The 22,562-nt window shown below is 39.3% G+C and overlaps 1 pseudogene across 1 annotated transcript; it reads left to right on the top strand.

The window, feature by feature from the left end:
- The first annotated feature begins 1,540 nt into the window (after window positions 1-1,540).
- Window positions 1,541-4,108, top strand: LOC307097686 (large ribosomal subunit protein eL43-like; annotated as a pseudogene). The gene is made up of 2 exons: window positions 1,541-1,723; window positions 3,819-4,108. The product of its transcript is annotated as a large ribosomal subunit protein eL43-like (transcript).
- The last annotated feature ends 18,454 nt before the right edge of the window (window positions 4,109-22,562 follow it).

The following is a 22,562-nucleotide window of genomic DNA, read 5'->3' on the forward strand; positions in this document are numbered from 1 at the left end:
CGGTTGAGAAATCAGCTGACAGACATATGGGCACTCCCTTATAGGTAACTAACTGCTTTTCTCTTGTTGCTTTTAAGATTCTCTCTTTGTCTTTAACTATTGGCATTTTAATTATGATGTGTCTGGGTGTGGGCTTCTTTGGGTTTCTCTTGTTTGGGACTCTTTGAGCTTCCTGGACTTGTAAGTCTATTTCTTTCCCCAGATAGGGGAAGTTTTCTGTCATCATTTCTTCAAGTCGGTTTTCAATATCTTGCTTTCTCTCTCCTTTTCCTGGCACTCCCATAATGTGAATGTTGGTATGCTTGAAGTTGTCCCAGAGACTCCTTACACTATGTTCATATTTTTGGATTCTTTTTTCTTTTTGCTCTTCTGATTGGGTGTTTTTTACTTCCTCATATTCCAAATAATTGATTTGATTATTGGAATCTTCAACTGTTGAATCCTTGTAAATTTTTCTTTATTTCAGTTGGTGTATGCTTAATTTCTGACTGGTCTTTTTTTATGTCTTTGAAATACTCACTAAGATTCTTGAAAGTCTCACTAAGTCCATTTAAGCTCTCATTAAGTCCCTTCAAGCTCTCATTAAGATCCTTGAGCACCTTATAACCATTGTTTTGAACTCTGTATCTAGTAGTTTGCTTGCTTCCATTTTTTCATTTGTGATATGTTTCTTTGTTTCCCCATTTTGGCTGCTTCCCTGTGTTTGCTTTTAAATATTAGCTAGACCTGCTATGTGTCCTGGAATTGGTAGAGTGGCCTTGTGTTGGAGGTGTCCTTTAGGGCCCAGTGGCTCAGTCTGCACAGTTACCTGAGCTGGACCCTCTAGGTGCGCCTCTGTGTGGGCTTTGTGCAGAGTCTTGTTGTAGTTGAGCCTTGATTGCTGTTGGCATCACTAGGAGGAGTTAACATCCAGGACAATTGGCTGTGAGAACCAGCTCTGACTACAGTGGAAGAGCTGCTGTGCAGGAGACACCCCAATGAAGCAGGACTTGCTTCAGTGGGGCTTTGGTACTCATTGAGTCTGCCCCTTGAGTGTGTTGCTTGTGGATGTGTAGAGTTGTAATCTGGTATGGTCTGAAGCTGTCTACCGAGTGCACTGGCTCTGGGGCCTCCAGACAGGTGCAAAGTTAGCCACTGCCTGGGGCCACCCAGAAGGAGCTATGGAGAGATCTGCAGATGGCTGCTACTTGTATTGGGCTTGGAAATGCCCAGGGGAGGCTCATCTGTGAAGCAAGGCAGGCTGGTGCTAGTGCCAGATCTTGGGCCTCTTATTGATAAGTTTGGGCCATGTTGATGCCAGTTGCTGCTTGTTTGAGAGATTTTAGAAAAGTCTGAAGCCTAAGCGGGGACAGGCCATTCATATGGAAAAGCCATTGCAAACAGCTTGGATGGGGCAGCAAATTGGATGAGACAGGGGGCCATTCATATGGAAAAGCCGTTGCAAACAGCTTGGATGGGGCAGCAAATTGGATGAGACAGGGTCTCAGGGAATCACCAGGGTAGAGTGCACAGTGTGGGCCACGCTGATGGAAACTCAGATATGGCTGTCAATCAACTCTGCAATGGGGGAGGTCCTAGCACAGTAACAATGACCCCTGCAAGCACCACTGTCTGGGAGAAAGCTGACCCGGAGTTCCTGACCAACAATCCAGTTCTTCCATGTATGTGCCTGGGTCCCCCAAAGCAACCTCCTGGTGCTGTTGTGCAGAGGAAGCAGGACTGCGTAAGTTTGTGCACTGGCCCTTTAAGAGGGACTGCCTGGGTCTCCAGCAGCCTCCGTGTCTGTCATTCAGCCCAAAGTTATGAGGATTTCTCTTCCCAGCTCTGGAACCCTGGACTGGGGGTCTGGTATGGGGCTGGGACTCCTTGCTTCTCACTGGAGGTCTCCACAGTGGAGATATCCCTCCCAATTAGAAAAACAAAAAACACCACACCACACGCGTGTGTTGGACCAGCCCATTCCCCGCCTCTTCCCCTCCTACCAGTCTTGATGTACTTTCTTGACTTTTCTAATTATAGGACATCCATTCAGTCAGATTTTAGGTGGTTCTTATGATAATTGCTCTGTATCTTAGTTGTAATTTTTATGTGGTTGTGGGAGGCAGCAAGTACTGGCATTTACCTATGCCACCATCTTGATCCTCTCTTTCCATTGCTGTGTTTCTTCTTTGCTATTTTTAATACATTAATTTTTTTCTTGTGTTATTTTTCTCATGATTTCTTTCTTTTGTTCTACCAGCTTCCTTTTCACTTATTCCTTTCTTATCTAATATTTAGGCTATTATTTCATAAAGTTATTTTCAATGTTCTTGAGTGTGCAAAGCAGTTGCAAAAATTTTATACCATATTTTTAAGTGCATTTCTAAAGTCTTCCCTCTATCTGAATTCTGTATGTTGTATTGTTTTCGCTTCCTTTTTCCTTTTCTTTTTGGTGGAAACAAAATTTATTTGATGGTTTTCATTTCTGAATGGGGCCATTCTATCCAAACCATCCTTATCCTAAAATAGTGCAGGGGTATGCCCCTTGCTTTTTCTTTTTGAATGCCTGGGAACTTAGTAAACTCTTTGAGAACATATGCAATGGGCATATGCCAATGTTCAGTATTATTTGTTTTGTGGCTCAGATATCATATTAGAGGGAATGGAAGAGAGGCAATTTTGTTTTGAAGCCCCTCCTTCCTTTTCCTCATACATCAGTAGAGTTTAGAGGTGGGTAAGTATTCTGGACTTCACTTTGCTTTCCTATGTTAGCAGAACCCAGATATTTTCCTGTGTGGTCTATATTGGCTTGACAGCACATTTTTCCCTGCCTTCTTGATTTTGTTGGCTGCTGTTTGTTGTTCTTGATCAAGCTAATCACTACATATAGATTATCACCCACCTCTCTCCTTCCCTCCTCCTGAGCCACCAAGCTCAGTGGCTCTTCATGCCAGGCTCCAAGTCATTTTATTGAAACAGTAAGAGACGGGTACATCTAAAGGAATCAACACATATCTACCTGCCCTATTTTAACTCTAAATTTTATCAAATTTCTGATATAATTGGGAGGATATCAGTTTTTTTTTAAAACAACTTTATTCATATATTATCCCCTCATTACTACTCTCTAGAAGAGGAATTCTGTGCAGGTTCCTACCATCTTATTTCAATTTGACTTAAATTGTGCTGCATTTGGATAACACATTTGATCCTTCCCTAGTTGTAGCATTGATCATACGTTTTTGGTGTTTCTTTTGCTTCTTTTGTTAACTTTTGGTAATTTCTACAGAAAAAAAAACATTGTGAAACTACCCTTATGTTGCCTGTCATCCTTCCTCTAATTGCCCATTAAAATATATATATATATCCTTGGGAAAGTAATTTTACTTTTTTAGATGTCAACTTGTAAAATGAGGGGGTAGACAAGTGACTTATGGTGTCCTGTCTATTTCCATGATGACATGAATCAATAGAGTATGGTTGTTGTCTCTTCACTATAATGTCAACATACAAAAAAGCTGAACAACAAATCTGGCACTCTCTACCTTGCCTAGTTCATAGGCAAAGATTAACTTACTCCATAGTTAGTATTCCTATTTATATGATGTAAAGTTCCCTTGCCTCAAAATTGGCCTTAGATATGTGCACAAACAGTTCATCTGCAATAACAGGAGGAAGGCAGATGTAGATAGAATATTAAGTTGTACAGGAAATTTTCCTCTGATTGCTTTTTATTAGCTCTGTGCATTAAGGTCATCATCTGAGAGTCAAAAGATAGGAGGAGTTGCTCCTCTCTGGGTTTGGACCTAGCTTGTGGTGATATGGCTGAATAAACCAAGAAGGTCAGAATTGTCAGTACATATAGGACCCACTACGGCACAGGACCCCTCAGGAAAATGGTGATGAAAATTGAAATCAGCCAGTACACCAAGTACACTTGCTCCTTCTGTAGCAAAACCAAGAGAAAGACACAAGTTGTGGGGATTTGGCACTGTGATTCCTGCATGAAAACAGGAGCTGGTGGTGCAGGACCTACAACACCACTTCCGGCCTCACAGTAAAGTCTGCCTTCAGAAGGCTGAAGGAATTGAAAAACCAGCAGAAGCTCCACAATATGAAACATTGCTAGCCTATAACAAATGGGTTAATTGATGTAACAAGAAAGGAAGGAGGTGTTTAAGGTCTGGGGTGAAAGGAAAAAATTGTGAATTAGTCATTAAGGAGTGTCAGAGAATGAATGGATTAGAGAATATATAGTAAGATTGCTGGGTTGGCACAAAGTGCTCAGTTAGGATAAAAGGTCAGAGATTTAAAGTAGACCCGTCAGCAAGACTGTGGTTTTCTTTGTGAACTAAACTTTAGCCATGTTTAGGTGCCCAGGTACAGGAAAAGAGTGGGCAGTGAAATGGATTTAACCAAGGTTGGGGTTTTATCAAGTGAGTGTAATGCAGGAAGGGAGAAAGGGGCAAGGAAGATGAAAGCAAATGCATGCATGCAGTGATTATAATGATGGGCTATTATATCCACTACAGAGAAAGAAAGAAAGAAAGAAAGAAAGAAAGAAAGAAAGAAAGAAAGAAAGAAAGAAAGAAAGAAAGAAGAAAGAAAGAAAGAAAGAAAGAAAGAAAGAAAGAAAGAAAGAAAGAAAGAAAGAAGAAAGGAAGGAAGGAAGGAAGGAAGGAAGGAAGGAAGGAAGGAAGGAAGGAAGGAAGGAAGGAAGAAAGAAAGAAAGAAAGAAAGAAAGAAAGAAAGAAAGAAAGAAAGAAAGAAAGAAAGAAAGAAAGAAGAAAGAAAGAAAGGAAGGAAGAAAAGAAAGGAAGGAAGGAAGGAAGGAAGGAAAGGAAAGAAAGGAAGGAAGGAAGAAAGGAAGGAAGAAAGGTAGCAGAGAGCTAAAAAAGGAGGACACTAAGAAGCATCAAGAGATGATAGAATTAATGACTATAGTTCCCAGTGCCCAGTGGAATCAGAGTACTACAGGGAGTGAACTGGAAAGACAGATGGCAATCAGAGAGGAAAAATGCTTGAAATGGTATTATGGAGTTCTTATTAGTAAAATGAAAAGGCTCATTGTATGACCGTGAGATTTAGTGTCTGTGAATGCAGAAGAGCAGCAGGTATTGGAATGACTACCTTGTCTACTTTAGAAGGATATTGCAATTACCAAGAATTTACCTAGAACATGGAGTTAAATATCTATAATAATAAAAGCATAATATGCTAATTAGACCAGACAGCTGAACAACCTTCCAGATGTCATACTGGACATCCTTCTGGGCGAAGCCGCTGTGACGGGGGCCAAGGCAGAGGTGGTTAGAGGCGATCAGGCAGGCAGGCAGGCAAGCAGTTAGGGGTGATCAAACAGGCAGGCAGAGTGGTTAGGGACAATTAGGCAGGCAGGCAGAGTGGTTAGGAGTAATCAGGCAGGCAGGCAGGTGAGCAGTTAGGAGCCAGTGGTCCCGGATTGCAAGAGGGATGTCCAACTGCCGGTTTAGGTCCCGGATTGGGAGAGAGTGCAGGCTGGGCTGAGGGACCCCCCCCCCCCCCCCGCCCCACACCAATTTCATGCACCAGGCCTCTAGTTCCTATAATAAAATTGCTGAGTGAAAGTATGAGAATAAAGGTAAATATTGCCTAACTACTTATGAAAATGCTGCTTCATACTCTTCCCACACTTGGCCAATATTAGAACCTATCCATAGTTTTCATCTTTGCAAATCTGATAGGAAAAAATGTTTCAAAACTTCTTATTCAAAAGTTTCCCCTTATTCCTTACATATTTAACTCCATGTTCTAGGTAAATTCTTGGTAAGAAGTTTATGGGTTGAATGCTACTCTTCATCCATAGTGATGTTAATCAAACTGGGATGGTTGGTAAGGATTTATGAATTGTTCACATGGCCTTAGATTCAGTTGGCTTCTTTGTAATCATCCTTAAAATTAAAATCAATAGTCATTTTTTCAGTGCTTCTACATGTATAGTACTGTTTATACTCAAACAGAATTCAAGATTCTTGTCCTCAAATAGTTTCCAAGCAAGTGGAGTAACAGAAGAGCCAATAGCAAACTATACAGTAGTATAAGACGAAGTATAATAAGAGCTCAGGCATTTAAAGAAATTAATACCTGGAGAATATTATGCTAAGTGAAATAAGCCAGTCAGAGAAAGACCAGTATGACATGATTTCACTCACATGTGGAATATAAGGAACAAAATAAATTAATGAACAAAATAGATCCAGAGACATAGAATCAAGGAACAGACTGAGGAATCTCAGAGGAAAGGCAGGGGTGGGTGAGTGGGAAGAGACCAACCAAAGAACTTGTATGCATATGTATATGCATAACCCAAGGACACAGACAATAGCTCAGTGAAGGCCTGGGGTGAGGGTGGGTGGGGAGTGGGTATTAGGTAGAAGGGGTCAATGGGGACAAAAGGGGACATCTATAATACTTCCAATGATAAAGATAAATTTTAAAAATAAAGATATTATTATTCTCTGTTTTTAATGATAAAGGAGGGAGATGAAGGAAAGCAGCAACTACTACCATTTTAATTGTGATGTTAACACAGATAAAAAGGGATCTCTTTTGGTAATGCAATTAACACTGGGCAGGGTTGCATTCAAACACTATCTGTTCAAGCCCCAAATTGATGCTTTCAACTTCTACACTAAACACCATACACTATCTTAGATGCTATCCTATATAATAAAAGGCTAATATGCAAATAGACCAAACGGCAGAACAACCAAACAACTGGTTGCTATGACGTGCGCTGACCACCAGGGGGCGCACACAGTACGTGGTGGGCATTGCCAGCTAGCGGCAGAGCTCAGAACATGGGCGTCAGCCATAGCGGGATGGTGGAACAGGTGAGCGGTGGTGCCAGACCAAGGCAGGGTGCTGGTCCTCTGGTGGTTACTGAAAATTCTTTGTTCCCGTGTGCCGTGGTCCTGCCAGGCGCTTGCACCTGCTGCTGGCACTGGCCCCGTTTGCATCCACTGCTGGTGCCAGAGCTGCTGCTCGCACCCACTGCCAGCACCGGAGCTGCCACTCGCACCCACTGCCAGTGCTGGCCCTGCTCACACCTACTGCCGGCACCCGGCACCAGTCCCGATTGCTTGGCGTCATCAGTGGGTGAGAGCTGTGGCTGCTGGCCCTGATTGCCCCTGAGGGCTTCTTCATCTCCCCCTGCTCCTGAGGGCGATCGGGGTAGCAGCTAAGGCTCGCACCAGCTGCTGGCGCTGGCCCCAATCACTCCGTGCTGTCAGGGAGTGCAAGCAGGGCTGGTGCCATCAGTGTGTGGGAGTGGTGGTGGGAGCAGGGCTGCTGGCAGACAGGGGACCAGGGGCCATGGTCGGAGGGGCAGGGCAGGGGTGCGGAGGATGGGCCAAGACCTGCCCCTGTGCCTACTGCAGCCTTATGGCCCACAGTTCCTTTCAAGGTGCACAAATTCGTGCACTGGGCCCCAGTAGTTTTTATATTTATGTAATGACTAATACTTGTTTTCTTGGATTGGAATGGATACACTTACTAGTAATTATTGTTTGGCTGCTTGAGTTTTTGTTTACAATTCCACTTGATGGTAATCCTTCCATAGAATTTTTACCAGTTTCTTGACTTGAAAAGCTGGTGCAGAAAAAGTGACCATAAGCAGCAAATGAAGTCATGCTGTCAGAGCTGAGGCAAGAATTACTTCCTGCTTACAAAATCATGTTATTGGCAATAGCTGCCTTTCCTTGCTAGTGGGCAATATTTTATGATATTTCATTATGTGTCTTGCTTTAATTAACTACACAAATGGTACACCACCTTCAGGAGCAAATACTACTGAGAACTGAGCCATTTGGGGAGTGAATGCCCAGATCTGCACCTCAGTAATGAAATTGTCTTAGGCAAACTTTTTAGTATTTCTTTAACCCCTTAGAAATTCAGAAATGAAAAATGTTGCCTAAACAATTTTGTCATTTAATCACTTTCTATTTTGCATCATAATCCTATATAATAAAAGGTTAATATGCAAATCAACCGAATAGTGGAACGACCAGTCGCTATGATGCACAGTGACCACCAGGGGGCAGATGCTCAATGCAGGAGCTGCCCCCTGGTGGTCAGTGCGCTTCCACTGCTCAGCCAGAAGCCAGGCTCATAGCTGGTGAGCGCAGCAGCAGTGGCAGGAGCCTCTCCCATCTACACGGCAGTGTTAAGGATGCGTCAGTCGGACATCTCCCGAGGGCTCCCAGACTGTGAGAGGGTGCAAGCCGGGCGGAGGGACCCCCCGAGTGCACGAATTTCATGCACCAGGCCTCTAGTTATTTATAAACTAATTTTATTTGGCTTACCAATGGATAAGCTAGGTTAAGGCAGCAGCTGAAGTAGTATCTTGCACATGAGCAATAATTATTGTATGAATGATTCATAAAACTGAAATATTTCCAGGGAATGTTTATATGTTTAATGCTCAAGAAAAACAGCAGTATTAGGTTATAATTCAATATGATAATGAAAGCTTTGAAGAATAAAGGCTTTTTAGCTTTCAAGGTCCTTTGAAGGCAGAAGCTATATACAAATGGCAATTTTTAATGCTCAGATATCCAAATAATGTTTAATTAATGTTTTGAATCAATATAAAATAAGAATGGTTCATAATGCAATCCACATTTTAAAAAAAATTCCAAACTAGAGGCTTTCTATGGTACTTTGCCCCCTTCCCATTTTTTCCTCTTTTCCAGGAACTGGAAGAGTCCCTGGAATGACCTCGTTAAATGCTGTGCTTTCTCTACAGCACTTTGGTGTGAAATCTTTTTCTCCTTCTGAAAGCTGGAGGGAGCTTCCCAAATGATTGATTGGTGAGGTGTCCCCTGGACACACTGGTGCAAACACCATGATACCGCTGATTGATGTGCTCGCTCTCTCACGAACACATTCATTTTCTCTTCTCTAACTCACACAATTTATTCATCCCATGATGCATTTATGCATCCATTATCACTGTCTTTCAATTTTTAAGCAGGTGAAAAGATGAAAACTTAACGCTTATAAGATTATAAGGCTTATAAGGCAGGCCTATCTTAAGTAAAATAACCAAAAATCCCAAGTATGCAGAAGATTTCTTTTACTCTGATCAATTACATATTGAAAACAACTTTGGAAGTGTGAAAGAAGATAGCATGGAGTAAGCCTACCGACATCTATCTATCAGCTATGAACACCTGGGCTAATATGGGGATAAGGAGACCAAAATTCTAGTTAGGGTTCTATCATTACTTGTGAGTTTGAGAAAGACAAACTTCTTGGACTTCAGCTTCCCTATCTGTAAAATCTGAGGGCTGAACCACATGGCTTTGAAGGCTCCTACTAGCTACAGCTTCTGTGATTCCCTAACTGCCTCTGCCAGGTGGGAATACCTTGAAGAAATCTGACACTCGGGAGAGGTTCAGAACCAAGTCACTTTTGGGAGATGCTAATCATGGTACACATCATTAGCGTAAATTAAATATGAAAAATTTGCCCACTCAGGAAAGATATGGGCAATTTAAAAATTAAAAGAATCTATCATATGCCAAAGTTCTATAAAACCAGAAAAAAATTCTCTGATTCATATAAAGTTTAGGAGCAAACATTAATCTTATCAATATTTCTGGGTCATTGCTTACAGTGGAGTAAGAAAGGGAAATTAGGAGGGAAAGGAGAAACTTAGTGTAAGAACGGGGCTGCCTTTGGTTTTACAAAGGAGAGAAAGCCTGGTCTGATGACAGGGAAGAGTTGCTTTTATCTTCCAGGAAGACTGATTTCCATGCTGTTCATCACTTCAATGAACTGCAGAAGAGCATTTTCAAATCAACCAAATCAACACATTTTATCTTTTCGTGAAATTGTGCATTTGAAATGTCTTAACAACCTCCCACAATAAAATAATTTACAGTGTTATCTGTAAAAAATAAAATAAATGAAAACACAGAAGAAGGTTTAAGGGACAGGGTCCAGGACATTCTGAAGCAAATAACTGAGTCTGAGAGGCAAGTTTCGTTAGCTTGTTAAAACATACTGGGGAACATTTATTCCTTCATCCATTATATTCAGATAATATTTGTTGAGCACTTGATTGTCAGGCACAACCTTTGTTAATTTTGTTTATCCATATATCCTTACTGGAGGATATTTAGATGATAATGTGTATATTGTGATATCAGTTATCACACCCCACCCGCCTCCCTGCCCGTGTCTCCCTTTTTAATAGTATTTTTCTTGAGAGCTCTGCCTGCCTTTTACTGAGCATTGGGATTAGTGCCAGACTGCAGTAAGCAATTTGTTCATCCTTGGAGAGCCCATTTGCACTACCCCATGATACGGGCATTTAAATGATTTTATTCGTTCACCTGTGTTGAACATTAAGAGGGTAAATTTTCAGCCCAGGGATTTGGCTTTAAAACTCCAATTGATGTTAATGAGAACTGGTAATGAGCCCCTTCTTCTTAATTAGTGGCACCATACCTGTGACTGTAGGAGGCATGGCTCAGACATGGGGAGCTTAACGAGGTGATAACAAGGAGAAAATGTTTAAGCCTGGATTTTGGCCTGGTCCATACTTTACTATGCAAACATACTTTAGGACCTGATGCTTTCAAGTAAATTTATTACCTGGCTTTTACGGCTGTATAGACAGACCTACCTTACGAACAATCTGTCTTTCCTATGACAAATGCCCTTGTTCCGTAGAAAAGAATGACGCAGAAAATGCTCAGTCAAAAGAGCAAAAATATGCTCAGATTTTCTCTCCTTGTTTATGCAGAGCACATCTGAGGATCAACAAACTCTCCCGTGCTGTTCTATTGCCTCAATTTAAGGAACACCACAGCTTACCAACCTCCTTCCACACCAAGGGGCAGCATGCCTCCCTTTAGGTAAATTGAGCCTCTAAAGATCATCCAGGACATTACAGGGAGAGGAGTTCAGGAAATAAGAGTCTGACTTTTCTAGCATCTTCCCTTGAATATTATTTGATCATTTTGGTATGTGGATAAAAACACAAGGTTTGATCTGGCATATTCTATCTATTTGAACCGCTTCTTACTGCCACAGCACCCGACCCAATCCAGGAAGAATAAAATGATCGCAGAATAATGACATTTTCACTGTACCTAGCAAAGGACATAAAAGTTGGATTACTGATTTTGTTTAAAGGATGTGCTGTAATTTCATACACCAGCAGAGTGGAGCACAAATCCTGGCCTGCCAGCTTTCATTATTGGAACTCACTTTCCTGCCACCAAGTAACTTCTACCAAGTCACAAAATAAAACTGGATTTCTTTTTTTAAATATATATATATATATATATATATATATATATATATATATATATATATTATTGATTCTTTACAGAGAGGAAGGGAGAGGGATAGAAAGTTAGAAACATCGATCAGCTGCCTCCTGCACACCTCCTACTGGGGATGTGTCCACAACAAAGGTACATGCCCTTGACCGGAATCGAACCTGGGACCTTTCAGTCCACAGGCCAATGCTCTATCCACTGAGCCAAACAGGTTAGGGCAAAATTGGATTTCTTAACTTCCTGAATAGGAATCTCTTTAGCCCTGAGTAATTAACAGGAACTTCAAGACTGTGGAAGACCTGCTTTGATTGGGAGAGGAGGGGAAATGCCTGGATACAGGTCTGTTATTATTTCTCTGGTTTGCAATTATTCCCATGCCAAAGATATAGTAACATGCATGCAATTTCTAAATCATTACTGTATCTCTTTGCCCACTTAACCTACTGTTTTTGATTCTTCCAACTGGTTTCACTGTGCTAGTTTAAAAATAGTAAAAATAAAAGTAAAAAAATGTACATCAAGACAAGAAATACTAAAAACCAGGTAAAATGCGAAAGGGGCCAGATTTCATCGCTGCGTACACCATTTGCTTCTGCCTCCACATATTCAAAGAGCAAAAGCCGAAAACCAGATTAACCATCCAACAGTGACATTTTGCTGATTTTAAAAGGGAAATGTGTGGATGACATTATAAAATCAATGGCATACACCACAAAGGGCATACCCATAATCACATTAGGAATCCCTGTGTAACCAAAGGTATATGCTATACAAGTGACAAACTATCTCGAACTTACTTAATTGGCAAGAGTTTTGTAGCACAAACAATATATACCAAGGAAATTAGAATTTTACTCAATCTAATACCCAATAATGATTATATAATTAAAGGGCAAGTGATACTTAAAATTTTTATGCATTATAGTTTTTCTTCCTTGTTCTAATAATATCTCTAATGGAAACAGTCTAAAGCATCAGAGTCAACGATGACTAAAGATGGAGAGCTTACAGGACTGGAGGAAACTACAGAATTACATTACAAAATTCCAGATCTTTGAAATATTTTGTAATTACTCAAGGAAGAAGTGGTCTATCTGGCTGAACAAATTAGAAATGTACATCTTTTACTGAACAACACGATGGCTCATGTACTTTCAGGGACTGGTGTCCCTGCACTGTCTCTTGAGAAAGCAGCGTCTTAGGAAACATATTTATTCCTGTGGATGTAATTATTCCACAACTTGGAGAAAACTTGGCATATTACAAGGAATTAGGAAAGACTTGTGATTAGAGAAAAATGACTACAGTGAAAATATTGAGTGTTTAGATTAAAACAGGTTTGGGAATGAGAGAACTTTTCATGGTTACATTCCCTTCCCTTTTCAAAGCATAATTTCCTATCCCCCCCCCCAAAAAAAAAATGAAATATTTAAAGAGCTACATGGTATAAATCTAAATTCCTGGGAGTAACAAAGGCATGGATAAATTATTTCATGAAAAGTCTTTATGGTGGAATTAATAATTATTAAAACTTTTAAAAAGCCTTTCATAGTCTTTCTAAAAATTTTTATTTATTGATTTTTTAGAGAGAGAGAAGGAAGAGAGAGAGGAAGGAAGGAAGGAAGGAAGGAAGGAAGGAAGGAAGGAAGGAAGGAAGGAAGAAAAACATCAATTTGTTGCTCCACTTATTTATGCACTCATTGGTTGATTCTTGTATGTGTCCTGACCTGGGATGGAACCTGCAACCTTGGTGTATCAGGACAATGCTCTAACCAACTGAGCTACTTGGCCAGGGCCTCCATAGTCTTTATATTGATTATTTTTTACTTCTTGTCTTTTTGCAAGACAGATTTATGATCTTGGTGCTGCTTAAATAGAGTAGAGAATAGAAAGTAATATGCTGCTCCAATGTGGGCGTTAAAAAACGTTAAAAATAGCCTATTAGTTCTGAATTTGGAGCTGATAATGTCTTTTCTGCTATCACTTAAGTTTGTGTGATGTGTTAGGGAATGGGGAAAACTGGCACAACATAAAAGTAGATTAAAATACTTACCAGCACAGCATGAGGTAATAGGAAGGGCAGTCAACCAACTTCTGATAAAATTGTATAAGATATAACCTACTGGCTTAACCTTGTGTGTCTTCACACAGCAGGCCATGCCAACAAGGAGCTCCACTGGGGAAGAGAGGCTTACTGCTAAAACAGATAACTTATGTCCTCACCACAGTGTGAGGTGCTACATAAACCAGAGAAACCGCCGTTTAATAAACATCAAACTAAGAACGTGGGCTTTCCCGCCCTCCACTAAATGCATGTAACGTGACAATTCAAATTTATGTTGCAGGCCAATATAACCTCAAGGTTTTGAAGGTACAAGAAACACATTATATAAAATCTTTTATGTGATATTTTATACCTACTATTGCTGAGTATGTTTTGAATTTCTACTTTTAGAATGAAATTAGAGAAATTGTGTTTCAAGTATTATATACCTAAGTACCCACTATGTATCATCTGTGCTTGGCTCTGGAAAGACAGAGACAACCAAGATATGGGATCCAAGAAACTCAGAATGAGAAAGGAGAAGAGGAAAGTGGAGGAAAGTATTGAAGTAATAAATACAATGAAAATACTAGAAGTGCTTTAGCAGATCTGTGTGTAAAACTTTGTGAGCAGGCAGATATGGTGCTAATTCTTCACTATGATTTTAAACTTTGTATATGTAATTTTACACTTAATTTTAAAATGTACATTCCTATATACTTCCAGTGATTACTTAGTGAGTTAGTCACTTTTGATGTGTGTTACCCATAGTTTTCATGAGTTGTACCAAGCAATCTACACATATGTTCAATTAGTCTCCCTTGAGAAGAAGGTCATTGTGATAAAACTGATGTCAGGCTGTGGAAGTTTTTTTTTTGAAAAACTCAGTGTCTTTATTTATAAAACGAAATTGAATAATCATTTTACACAACTTCCCAAACTAGTCATAACAGTCTTGATTTCTCCATTTTTCTATTCCTCTTCCTCCATCTAATCAGTCAATGGATTCTTATCCATTCTATCTCAGCAATGTCTCTTTAAGCCACGTATGTCCTCACCAATTCTATTGCCACTGCCTCAGTCACGTTTCCACGCCTCCTTCCCTCTGGTCCTCACAGCTCCAGTTACCAAGTTTCCCTTTCTAAAGGACAAGGCTGATCCTCTCACTCTCATGCATAGAAATCATTTGCTTGCTCTGTTGTCTGCAGGATAAAACTCAAACACAAAGTCTTCTATACTTTAGCTCAATCTACCCTACCAGGGTGCCGCATGCCCTTGCCATTTGATAAGACTAGTGTACCTTTATTCCCCAGAAATGAAGACCCTCTCACAGAAAGAAAAACTGATTGCTCTGGGATTTCCGTATTCTTCCGCGGGTAGTTTCCCAGTCATCCAGTTGTTAGCCAGCTCCTAAGCAGATGGAACCTTCCGGGCTCCTTGAGTTGGCAGTAGACTCTTTGCTGCCAGCACTCCCATGGTGTGTCAGTTCTTATCTCTGTAACTGCCCATTTTGCTTTGTAATGCATCATCTTACATGTCTGCTTCCCCTTATTTCTACCTTTTTCTATTGACTCATAAAGTTTTGCACACACTTTACTACCTATGTACATCCAATATCCAAAGCAAGTAAAACCATGATATTCCTTTCATTCAGTTATAGCACAAACAATATTACTATTAAAAATAATACCAATAGTAAATACATAATACAATGTGACTGATACTGTTTTAAATATTTTCCATATAGTAGCTCATTTAATTCTCAAGCCAATAGGTACTATTATAACATTTATAAAAGAGGAAATTAAACTATAGACAAATCAAATAATTTGCCCAAGGCTATTCAAGCATTCCCCAAATTTCTATAAAAGATGTCCAATGGTTTTTAAAGAACCTTACATATAAACAAATAAACAAAGGTTTTGTGTTTAAATTATTTTTGGAAATCCTGGGATAAACAGATATAAAATTTTCATTATTGCAGTACTTTGCAGGGTGTTGACTCTGCCAACAAGTATTGCGACACATGAAACTCCACAAAGGGCACCCACGCCCTGATTCTCTAGACACAGAACCTTTTTGGTGGCCAAGCATCGTGTGGAACTAAAAATCCATGAAACACTTTGAAAAAACACTGCTGGAAGGTTATTTAAGGTGACACAACAAAATCTGTTATCAGTTAATACTTGCAGCCTCTTCCTTTTCCTCTCCTCCCCAGGCCTGAGATGGGTCCTCAGTTCCATGGTCCTGCCTAAGGGCAGAGGGAAACAAACTGTCAAAAGCAGGAGTTAACTTCCTGTCTTCCTTCTCCTCTTTGGATTTACAGGTACTTTAATTACATATTAAAAATGCTCTTTATCATTTTTACTGGTTGCATATAGTTCTTAATTGTAAACTATAATATAAAGGTTTTTATGTTATAGCTAGAAGACTTCACCAACTTTCAATGTCTAGATGAGAGATGTACATTACAATTGTATCAACCTTCAATTGAGCCTCTCTGTGTTTCTAAAGGCAGCAGTGGGATGTGTACAGTTAGGCATCATGAGACCTGGGTCTGAGCCAGCTAGCTGTGAGGGTTTACTATATACCTGTTTCCTTAAGGATGTATATTAAGGATGTTTGCATAGCAATCTCTCAAGTACCATTTAATTCTAAAATTCAAATACATTCAAATTGCTCCTCCAAATTCACCAAAGCATAGAACAGAAAAAAATATTAACTAAATACCTAGACTACATTGGTGGGAGTTTTTTGTTTATTTTTATTTTTTTCCATATTATAAAGAAACTCTGCCAATGAAATTAAACAGAAATAGTAGGTCGTGGAAAGCATCATCAAGAGAAGTGAAAAACAGGAGGTAAAAGGAATAAAATTTTTACTGCTTCCTTGGTAAAGACAATTTTTTTTTAGGCTGGAGAAATGGCAGATTCTTATATGCTGGTGTACAGGAACCATATGAATAAAACATGGTTGTGCAAATGAACTCGCAACCTTCTTCCAAAGCACCATCCGGGAATAATACGTTTAATGTCTCATCAACTTCCCCAGAAAAGAGAGAGCAAACCTGTGCACACAGACAAAACAACCATAACGAAAACCAAGGTAGCAATAACTCTGCTATCGGGAACAGATTTGGTCCACATTTGAAGGTTTTCAAAACTCTAGGTAATATGCTAGTCACTTAAAAATATTCCCACATTTCTGCTTTCTCCCCATCATGCTATGCCTTAAGATTCATCTGTCAACTCTGATGTATCTTTTTAAGTACCCCCCCCCCCCAAGCCTAAAAATCCAGACCACAGAAGAGCCCTCTTTGCTTTGAAAGCATCTGATCAATCCATAGATCATTTACCTGCAAGGATTATTTGGTGAAGCTAAAGCGGCACATCAACCAGCAGCATCTGAGGGCTGGGGCGGCAGAACGTCAACAACAAATTGTCATTGGCATTCCATTTATGAACCTTCAAACGGCATCAGATCTTTTCCATGGGAAACCAGATCGGGTCAGACTAGAGCTGAATATTTCTTAACAAGCTAACCATCAAAAGAATTTACGTTTTGAATAAAAAGGCTATCATTTGTTGATTTGAATATCAAAGGGATCCACCGCAAACTCCCAGTCTAGAAAAACCTCCCTAAGCTACACTAGACAGGTGTTTAATAATCTATTATTAAGGCACTATTTTAGGTTACTCAGAATTATAAAAAATAGCTGTAACCGTGAAGCTGCAAATGGGACTGCACAAAGAAATGAATGCTATTAACATACTATTAACAATTCAAAAGAATGAGTTGACATACCAATCAAACTTGTTAATTGACTGTCAATGGCCTGTCCCTGAATATACAACATGACTGCATTATAGATTTCAAATGCTGACAGGAAGACAGTTCCATTTGCATTAACTTCATAAACTGATCAACAACCAAACTGCCACATACATTTATAATGGGAAGCTGAATCATTTCAATATTCATGGAGCTCTGTAATTGTAAATTAGGTACTGGCAAACAATACAATACTGTACATATTCTAAAATATCCTAAATTTCATTGACCTACTTTCGTTCTGATTTTTAAAGACACAAAGTTTCATCTTGAAGTGATCATTACTTTGCTTTATGGTTTGTGCCTTAAGCAAAACGTATTTGCAGCTCAATTTGCAACTATGGTTTACAGTTGCACTCTAGATGCATCAATGGTCTAGAAAATATGAGGTACAGAAGGTGACACAAAAATGTTCGTGCCTTACTTGGGGCTTTTAAAAACAGAAATATGAAACAAGATGGTATCATACTTCCTTAGGTGACAGCCAAATAAATGATGCATTATGACAAGATATTTAGCAAATAAACATTAACATAATGAAAAGAAGGTTACGTATTAGTGCTGCACTGGAGCTTGCTCAAAATCTACTTAAACAGACCTGCTGTTCTGAAAACCATACTTCAGAATCTTCAATCATCCATCACTTTGGGAATCAATAGAGTAAAAGTGAAGATAAATGAGGGTTAAAGATTATGCCCAACAGAAGGCTTCATGAGAAATGACCTGAAATTCAATAATTTTGAACATAGAAAGATTCCTTTCAAATTCTTCTTATGACCTCTTAAAGAAATCATACTGATTTTTTTTTAAAAAAAGCTTTTCACCCCCACAAGTAAATGTTACTTTTGTCTCAGATATTTTTCTATGATCATTATCTAGGCATCACTTTCTAGCCACTAGAAACTGCTCAACTTCATGGAACAATCCTGGAGAATTTGAATGTGTCCTCAAGATTTTGAATGTGCCAATTTACTCTCATTAGCTTCAGTAAAAATTGTATTACATTTTTTGTTGGTTTTTCAAATCATTGCCTACTGTTAAATAACTAATCAAATGAGTGTATTAGTTCACTGGAGGTACTCCTAAATAATTTTATTGTTATCCTTAGATAATTACTCATCCTGTCAGTTAGGATTTTTTTTAAAAAAATCTTCATCCAACTAAGCAATAATATATACCATATAAAAGTATGTAATACACATACACAAGAGATATGTCACACATATAAGTACATTTATATATTGTATATAAAATATATAATGTATATTTAAATTTACTTGTATTTGTACATATAGATGTATATAATATAAATAAATATGCATGTATATATACACACATATAATATATATTTAATAAACTTTTTATTTTACAATAATTTTAGATTTACAGAAAAGTTGTACAGAGTACAGAGTTCTCGTGTATCCTGCCTTCAGTTTTTCATATTGTTAACATCTTATATTATCAGGGAACATTTGTCACAACCAGTTGACCAATACTGATGATATATTGTTGTTAAATAAAGTCCATATTTTATTTGTATTTCCTTAGTTTTACCTATTGTCCTTTCTCTGTTGCAGGATGCCATCAGGTCCCATTTTACATTTAGTCATCACATCTCCTTAGGCTTCCCTGACTGTAACAGTTTCTCAGACTTTCCTTGTTTTTGATGATCTTGACAGTTTTGAGTAGTACTCATTAGGCACTTTATAAATTGTTCTTTGGTTTTGGTTTGTCTGATGTTAGGCTGGGGTTATGGTATTTTGGGAGGAAGGCCACAGAAGTGCTATTCTCATAAGTAATATATTTTTATCTTTGACGCTTCTCAGGATACTCAATGTGCTTAAACTATAATATTTTGTTTATTTAAAAACTAGAAATTCATGCATGGGCGGGGGGTGTCCCTCAGCCTGGTCTGCACCCTCTTGCAATCCAGGACCCCTTGGGGGATGTCTGACTGCCAGTTTAGGCCCATGGGATTGGGCCTAAACTGGCAGTTGGACATCCCTCTCACAATCCAGGACTGCTGGCTCCTAACTGCTCACCTGCTTGCCTGCCTGATTGCCCCTAACCACTCACCTGCCTACCTGCCTGATCACCCCTAACTGCCTCTGCCTGCCTGCCTGATCGCCCCTAACTACTCACCTGCCTGCCTGATCACCCCTAACTGCTCACCTGCCTGCTTGATTGCCCCCAATCACTTGCCTGCCTGCCTGATCGCTCTTAACTGCCTCTGCCTCAGCCCCTGCTGCTGCTGTGACTTCGTCGGGAAGGACGTCCGGAATGATGTCCTGAAGGTCATTTGGCTGTCCATTCTAATTAGCATATTATGCTTTTATTATTATAGATAAAAGGTAAGTTATTTAAATCATCAGTACTAATTTACAAAAGAGACTGTGTAGATACACAGAAAGATGTTCCATTCCTAATTAGTAGTGTAGTAGATGTCCATATCCATATTCACTGTAGGATTTAGCCCTGTCTGGGCATATCTGCAGGGCTGGTAGTCTGGGACCACCACAGGTTCATTTACAAGAGAGGGGTGTCAGGAGGCTATAGATGGGAGCAGAAGCACATATGTCCTGCCCTAAGGGAAAAGAGAGAAGTTTACAACTTTGGTTTAGGGCAAATGGGCCAGCTTATTTCTGTGTGTGTGTTTGTGTATGTGTGTGTGTGTGTGTGTGTGTGTGTGTTGGGGAGGGGACAAATGGGGATAGTGATGATTTTGACCTCATCATTTCTAAATTTTAGGGCAAAAATATGCTAAGAGAGCATAAAGGAAAATTAAAAAGAATCTGTTCATAGACATTAGAAGCCAAAATGCCAGCTACTTTGGCACTAATTAGAATGTCAGTGGTTTGGCAGTGATACGGGAGTGTTGGAGACTTGGGGAAAGATTGAGTACCATTAGTATAAAATTTAGTGCCCTTATTTAGTATCAGTAATGACATGGGTAGCTATCACTCCCTAAAGATGACATAAGTATAGCAAACGAGGGAAGGAGAAGATAAATAGAAGTTCCATAAATAGCCATGACTACTAGTTTTTCATGTGTATGTAAGTTATTTCTTAGGAACATGTAACACTTTGAGAAAAAGATGATAGGGTTGGATTTTTCTGAGAGGGTAAAGGATCTAGTCAGAGATGTACCACATTAGACAGTTGCTTATCTATACCTGAAAAACATGTTAGAGCAAAAAGGCCCTGTAAGGTCTGTGACATTTTCTGAGTTTCCATAAATATGAAATGGGATTCAATCTACTTCAAAGGGTTGTTGTAAGACTTTGTAGATGGGGAAGTGATTCAGAAAGTAGAACACCTTCTTAAGTAGTCTCTTCGGGTTATATGCAACTCAGATTGAAGAAATTAGTATTTATGTAAAAACACAGGGCATTGTAGGAAACGGAAGTTCGGAAAAATGCTTCTGAGTACTGGAGCTAAATTCTTGTTTTGTATTGAAATTGGTTATAAGAATCTCAGGAACATTGTTCAGCAATCTCTACACTAGCATTCAAACAATATAACAGTAAGATTTTGGTCTCAGCTTTTTTGGGGGCATGTTCTTTCTCACTTCTATAATTACAATGCATCTATTGATTGGTGATACTCCTAAACAATTTCAATGTGATATCCTTAGAACATAAATGCAAGCAATAAAGGGAACCCCATCAAACAACTACTTAATCCATCATTCCCTAGAACTTGTCCACCTGTTAGGTTCTGGTTCTCTCATGGACTATACTTCACCTGTCCTATGGAACATGATGGTCCCTCCTACTTTACGACACCTTTCTGTGCATCCTTTTCACCTTATCAGCCTGATACTAGCCTAAACCATATATTTTTGGGAAGGATGTTATTCTTGTTGCATTTTAGTTTGTGCCAAGCCATTTGGTAAGGCCATTGTATACTGATGGGAGGATGCCCTTGAGCCTTTCTTGGACAAAAGTCATTGATGGTGTGAGAGGTGGGAGTGGTGGGCATACCCTGCACATAGGAGCAGCCTGGAACTGTTTTCCTGTAAAACAGTGATGGGCAACCTTTTGAGCTTGGTGTGTCAAACTTTGCCAAAAAAACTGAGCATAACTCGGGTAGTGTGTCACTTTGAGGAAAAAACTAACTCCAAGACTCTAGTCGCAAATGTTTCATCCTCAGGAGCAGCAAATGTTTCATCCTCGGCATGCGGCCGTGTGTCATCAGAAATGGCTACGCGTGTCAGTGCTGACACACGTGTCATAGGTTCGCCATCACTGATAAGAAGATGGGCAGGACAATTATATCAGAAAGGAATGCTGGACACAGTAGCCTCCCAAATGGTCAAGACCAGTATAAGACATGAAAAAAGACACTTTGTGATATTTGTTGGCCATATAAAATCTAAACCAATACTCTTCAATTTGCTCCTCAGAAAAATCATAGAATTTTGGAATTGAAAATAATATTAGCAATCTTCTGGTCTAAATCTTTCATTTCATAATTTTTCATTATGTAAATATATAATGAAGTCCATAATTATATAATATGAAATTTTTCATTATGTAAATTTTACTTCATAGTTTTAGAGAGAAAACTTAAATCTGGGTTAATTAAAGATCAGAAGGCTCTTTAGAACAGAGCTAGACTTAGAGCTCAGTGTCTTTTCTTCTATCTTGTGCTGTCTCAGAAAGCTAAAAGTTATGCTAATGTAGCACTAAACCTTTACCAAGATAAAAACTCAGTTTTCTTTGAGACATGCTCACTCTTCTTCCTCCCAACCCCCAATACTCAGCCATTTATCTTTTACATGGTCTCATAAGGACTACTTTGTTTTCACTAGTTGGTGATATACACCCTTATCCTTTCTTTAGCTTCTAATTCCTTTCTCCTTCCCTTATATGTTTACTGACGCTAGTATTCCATATTCTTCTTCTCCTTAAGTTTCCTCCTATATGATTACCCCATCCCTCCCTTTCTACTCTTTAAGGTGTGTTCTAATTCCTATCACATTTTTGTAAAGGCAAATTTAAGCTGACATTTTTGCTTCACTTCTCTAAAACTCATATGGGTCTGGCCAGCATGGCTCAGTGATTGAGCATCAACCTATGAACCAGGAGGTCATGGTTCAATTCTTGGTGAGGGCACATGTTCAGGTGGCGGGCTCATCCCTGGTGGGGGTATGCAGGAGGCAGTCAGTCAATGATTCTCTCTCATCATTGATGTTTCTATCTCTTTCTCCCTCTCCCTTCCTCTCTGAAATCAATAAAAATATGTTTAAAACAAAACAAAAAGCCATATGGAACAACTAAAAGAAGACAATTATTGTCTTAACTGTGAATTATTCAAAGTGAAGATTTTGCTATAAATATAACCATGACCATGCATGTCTACTACATGTCCCA

This window comes from Cnephaeus nilssonii, assembly GCF_951640355.1.
Source record: "Cnephaeus nilssonii genome assembly, chromosome: 4".
NCBI classification, from domain to species: Eukaryota; Metazoa; Chordata; class Mammalia; order Chiroptera; family Vespertilionidae; genus Cnephaeus; species Cnephaeus nilssonii.